The sequence below is a fragment of the Lissotriton vulgaris genome, chromosome 9 (assembly GCF_964263255.1).
Source record: "Lissotriton vulgaris chromosome 9, aLisVul1.2, whole genome shotgun sequence".
NCBI lineage: Eukaryota > Metazoa > Chordata > Amphibia > Caudata > Salamandridae > Lissotriton > Lissotriton vulgaris.
Window position 1 is genome coordinate 962,436,588 of NC_141697.1, and position 6,063 is coordinate 962,442,650.

At 49.5% G+C, this 6,063-nt stretch overlaps 1 protein-coding gene across 1 annotated transcript in view; it reads right to left on the bottom strand.

The window, feature by feature from the left end:
* Positions 1–5,166, bottom strand: part of C9H3orf18 (chromosome 9 C3orf18 homolog) — a 40,724-nt gene extending 35,558 nt beyond the window's left edge. The window contains exon 1 of the mRNA XM_086938812.1: positions 4,793–5,166. The gene's annotated coding sequence lies outside the window, so the exon portion shown is untranslated. The remainder of the gene's footprint in view (positions 1–4,792) is intronic.
* Positions 5,167–6,063: the final 897 nt, after the last annotated feature.

Sequence of the window (6,063 nt, forward strand, 5' to 3'; positions counted from 1 at the left end):
GCATGTGAGCGCCGCTCCGCCCCCCTCCCCCCTAGCGCTGCGGCGGAATTGCCGCCGCAGCGAAGGGGTTAAGGGCAGGCAGTTGTTACAGAGACCACTGCCTGCCCTTAAAAAATGAAACAATTTTTTTTTTTTTTTTTTTTAATGTATCCTGTTTTCCTTTAAGGAAAAAGGGCTGCAATTTTTTTTAATGCTTCATTTAAAAGCAGTCTCAGACATGGTGGTCTGTTGAGCCCAGCATACATGGGAGGGCCTGCCATTCCCAATGGGGTCGCAAATTGCGAGAGGCTCATTAATATTCATGAGCCTCTCAATTTGCGACCCCATTGGGAATCACTAACAGTGTGGTACATCCAAAATAGCGCCTCAGAAATTGCGAGTCGCAAAAGACACGCAATTTGCAAGGCGCTATTTTGGGCATTTTACATCTGGCCCAATGACTACAGCGCCCAGAATGCAATATGCTGCGCACACACAAGCCCATGACTAGAAACAGTATGCCTAATGACATGGAGTTAGATGATTACCATAAGGGGTTCTGGACCATTTTAGAGAGAATATGACGTCTATCGGTGGGAGGTTTACTTCGCCCTCCATTTCTGGCTCAACAGACCTTGCAGTCACCCTGTAGATGTGAGGGCCTATCAGCAGCCAGGGGATAGGACTATGGGCTCATCAGAGGGGGGCTTGATTTGGAGAGGCCCTGCGGCTCGGATATTGTGTCTCTGAGGTCTTTCTGGTTTACTACCATGGTGCTGGAGTGACAACTTCCATCGCTCAAGCTCTCTAACATGAGAGGCCATTGACCAGTCTGCCACTCCAACCCATCCTACATCTAAAATTCCTGCCCCTTTACCATTGTCCATCCATCAGCTACTGCTAAATTTCAGATAGGAGGAGTGTAAGATTTTGATATTTTAAAAACCTTTTTCAGTAGACCCAGTGGGGTCTGAACAAGGACTCAGGGGTGGTGATCTCACAGGGGACTGACCATCAGCCTTGCCAGAGGCCCTAAGCTGGACAGAATTGCCAGCAGTTTATAACTGGATCTGTGTACCTCCCTAGATGAGCCCTCTGTCCATGCCCCTGCAGAAGAGGTGAGGTTGCTACCAGCAGCGAGAACACAAGACAGCAGGGAAAATGTGTCCTCCCTTCCAATTCCCATAATTAAGATAAGGGGATCGGCCCTTAGATTAGAATGCAGATGAATTAAGAAATGGACTTTGAAAAGAAACTTCCCCATAAGATTATTTCATCAAATTTTAGAAAATGCAAAGATTTGAGGCACAACTGGGGCATGTCATGGGTGGGTCTTGCTGTAAACAATCCTAAATTGAGGCAGCAAGTGTCATTCCAGACATTATGACCAGTCAGCTCCTGAATGACGGCCCTGAAAGGTATGGAACTTAATCCCCCGTCCATTTTTACAAGATACTTGCACAGTTGATCTGCATATAAACGTTATGGGCATGCAATGGTGGCTGTGTTGGCTATGCGGGCATATAGCCATATATAACTGGAGTGTACGATGTGTATGATATTGGCTGCATTGGTGTATGATGGTGGGTGTGTTGTTAGTTAATAATGGCTTTGTGGCCATGATGATGAAGACGTATGATAGAGGCTGCATTGCTGTTTGATGCTCGGTTTATAGTCCTATGATGATAGATGAGTAGTCGTGTGGCATTATGATATGGGTGTGTGGCCGTATACGATAATGGATTTGTGGATGTGTGATAGGTAGGTTTGCAGGTGTATTATGTTGGCTGTGTGGAAATATGGTAGCAGTGTATTGGCCTATGATACTGTGTGTTTGAGCGTATGTTAGTGGTGAGTATGTATTGATGTATGGTGTGTGAACATCAGGCGTGCAACGCCCATTGGACTCACAGGGCGTCAGCCCCCCCGTCAGTGGTAGAATTCAAGACTTCTCAATTCTCCTTATTAGACAGGGCTAAAGAGGTATATTTATGGGATGCTTTGTTCTCTCTAGTAGTCTAGGAGCACAGATGTTTGAGGGCTGTGTTCCCTGTATTTCTGAAGGGGATGATGAGTTAAATACCAGGGATGACCAGATCTCTAGACTAGGCTTGGGTGGGGTTCCGCTATGCAGAACTCCACAAAGTGACCAAACAAACTCCACTGTGCTACGCGAAGTTCTGCAAGCGGCAGAGTGCGGTAGGTTGTGCTCTTCATGCTCATTTTTAGTGCCAGGTGTTTGCCCCAAACAAAAAATCACGGCGAACAGCGCCATGCGCAGCACAAGAGGGCGATGCGTCTGCCTGCCTCTCTAGTAGAAGTTCTACTCGAGCGGCGGCTTCCTCAATGTGAACGGTAGCGGCCATCCATGACCGCCCACGTTGAGAAATCTTTCCGAGAGGTGATCTGGAGTCAGGGGCGGATTGGCACTGCGGGCACTCGGGCATGGGCCGAAGGGCCGGTGTCCCAGTGCCCTCTGTGGGCCGTTTTTTTTTCTCCCCTTTCCCAGTGCTCTCTGTGGACTGGGAAAGGGGAGGAAAAAAACAGCCCACAGAGGGCACTGGGACAAAGACAGAAAGGAAAGCAGCTTCGCTGATCGGCCGTGATTATCAGCTGTGGCCTCCTTCACCCCCTGCCATGCACAGCAATCACGCAGAGGGTGGGCTGGGGAGGGGTGATTGTGTGGCCAGAATCGGCCTCCCTGGGGGCCAGGTGTTTCTCAGTCCTTTGACCCATTTTCATCTCGGCCCCCCTGGAGCCCACGCAGCCCAGAAACAGTGTTTGTTTTAACACCTCGCCCACAGCCCTTCACATGCAGGGCATAGTGGGCGAGGAAGAGATGAAGAATGGGTCTCGTAGTAGGGGCCAGGTGATGTTTGGAACGAGCACATCTTCACCTCAGCCTCCCCCTGGCTACCATGGATGACCCAGCAGCTTTACTGCTTTACTAGCCTTACTGCATGATTAACCACTTTCCTACAGGCCTTAAATGAGATTGTGCAGCACAGGCCGAGAAGTTAAGCATTTGTGACCACCATCTGTGGACTGTCTTGTCGTAGCATGACCCTGGTGATAGCAGCTTTTTTGTGTTACCCTGCTAGGACATTGCCTTGAGGCCCTGGAGGGCTGGGGAGGGCTGAGTAATTTACTAATAGCAGGGTCATCGCTGCTGTTCAGGTGCTCCTGCGCTGGAGGGCTGAGTAGGTTAGCAATAGCAGGGTCCTCACTGCTTTTCAGGTGCTCCTGCGCTGGAGGGCTAGAATAATTTTGCAATAGAAAGGGGCCTGGCTGTTTTATTTGTTGCTCAGCTTTTAGGCCATTGTCACCTTGGCCCTGTGTCTTTCACAAGAACAGTATTCTCCCACTTACATTCCTTGTGTGTGCATAGGCATATATGGCCTGATGCCAGAGTTGCAAAGATGGGGAATCATGTTTGAGTCCCAGCGTCTGCTCAACACCCTGTGATTCTGGGCAGATCACTTCATCACCCAGGCCTTTAAATAAAAAATCGGATCTTGAGTACTGTAATTGGTGCTCATGAATAGAACTCAGGTCTGGTTTTCTAATGGTGTGGATTTCTGATTTATGTGATTAGAGTCAAGGACATCGCTGGTTGGGAAAGAGTATCTAACAACATTGTGCAGGGTGTTAAGACTGCAAGTAAGTATTTGGTTTGCAGAACTACAGTGCTCCTAGTCTTTACCAATGCTACTGGCTCTTTAAGCTTTAAAATGCTTAATTTACTAAATATTTCTCTACAAATTAGACCTCAAAGAGTAACTAAATGATATTTCATGGAAGGGCACGCCCCTTGAATGTAGGGCACGCCCCTTGAATGTGGGCCACGTGTCTTGAATGAGGGCCACGCCCCACAAATGTGGGCCACTTTTTTCATCAGTGCCCGGGCCAAATTGGGATCCCAATCCGACCCTCTCTGGAGTCAGACTTTCTCACCAACGTTAGTAAGTGAGCGCAAGCAAGGAAAAACTCCTCTATGCGGAGCGGAGTTTTTCGGAAAAACTTTTGGAAAAACTCTGCAAACTCCACGAGCAGAGCGGAATTTCATGCCCAGGCCTACTCTAGACTTGTGCAGGAGTTAATGAAGCCATAACTGTAAACGGAACTCATGACATGAGGGCAACTTTTAAGCAGTTATTTTTATTTCCCATCCTACGGTGATAAGTATTAGTATATAGTTCCCAGCATCTTTAGCGTTCTTGATTTAATGACTGGCTAAAAGCCACCCTCGCGTAGCCGGGTGGCAGCTATTGGTGCCCTGTATTGTGGTGCTCCTCGGCATGTGTTAGGCTGCTCTTTGCCCCTTTAGGGGTGGGAAAAGCAGACTGCACGGGTCTTCTAGCATCTACAGTAAAGTGCGTGCTGGCAGGCTGGGGATCGGGGCTGGTAGTTCTTGTGGTAAATTCCACGGGTGTTTTGCTCAGTGTTGTGGTTCTCTAGACGCTGAGGTATATTTTCTTGGGGCTATTATATTCTCAATGACTGTTGGGAGTGGGGAAGCAAGTTTCTCAGTATATTCTGTTTAAATTATGTGAATGAACATTATTGAGCAAAATAACTTTGCTCACTCCCGTGTTTTCACGAGAAGCTTGAATATTGCACATTACCATCCCACAGAGGTTCCATTTACTGGCCAAGAGTATGGGCATCTTTATCTAAATAAACAAAGATTCCAGTTTCTTGGCACCTTATGGACTAACACGCCTCTTTCCAGCCTACGTACCCTGAAGCCCCCGCCCTGCCAACAGGTGCAGCGGCCACCCCAGTGCTGCCAGCCCGCGAGGACATCCCTTACCTCCTCCTGCATGCGTCAGCAGGGCTCTCCTTGTCTGACCCCGACCTCTGACGTGCGGAAGGATGGAGTAGGCAGCGCCCGAGAAGCTTCCTAGGGCGTGAGGAATCCTCAGAGGAACCGCATCCTGACAGCTCCCAGGACTCCGCTGCCTCTGGCGCTTCGACTGCGAGCCTCTCCCCGAGACGCCCCCTCCCTGCGTGGGCCTCAGGATCGAAGCCCGGCACCCCCCGCCCCTGAAGGTGGTTTATCCCAGGGAAGAGGGTTGATGTGGAAAAACAGCCCGGGACAGCGCACTGGAGGCTGCTGCCGGGGTGGGAGGTGCCGCCTCTGCAGCTGTCATTGTGTGTGTGCCTCCATTGTATTTTCCAGGATGCTCCGAGAGGCCCGCCCCCAGGCAGGCTACCCTCGATTGCTTCTGATTAATCTCACCCTGCCATTGGCTACGAAGGGTACAGGTTCCGGCTCCCGGTTGGGCACGTGGCCTGTCGCTCTCCAGTTGCCTCTGGGGTCAGCCGGCTGGAGCTGGCAATTACAAGCCTGCTGCTGCTGCCGCTCCATCTGTCAGAGGAGGGGTAAGGAGCAGCAAGGTTATCATGGATTAAAGGGGGAAGGGTTAGACTGGTGAAACAGTAACCCCCTCCCTCTTCAGTGCATCCCGGGTCCATTCCTCTCAGACGTTCACCTGGCGACCAAGTTGGCCACCTTCTGATTTTGATGCCCTTCTACACAATAGCTGCGTTCTCGGTCTTATGAAATGTTAACACATTTCCAAACATAACAAATGGTGCACCCTCCCTGGGGGCTGGGACTGTCCGTCAGAGGATGCCAGAGTTTGCATTTTGCATTTTTGTTTTGTAATGCATGGTTAGTAAGGGACTACAACATATTTCAACTTCTCTTTGGAGCTCTATCGATAGCATTAATGGTATGGGCTTTCTCTGGTAAATTAGGCTTTGTTATGCTTTGTGTGTCTTTTAACTATAGGACAGTAAATATCAACTTCAGTTTTGTGGTATGTTATCCATTGCTTTACCTATTAGGCCCAGATTTGTCAAACCATTCCCAGTGCAGCACTACATGCAACTCAGCAGTAGGGCGACTGACTCTGGAATCTGGGGATCACGGTTCGATCCCCGGGGCCGGCGGCAGATTAGCCCAGCACCATGTGACTCTGGGCAATAGCTTGCTTAATCTTCCCAACGGCCCCCAGCGCCTAGAGACCCTTACGGGTGATTGTGCGCTTTACCAAATGTGGATTATTATTATTATGT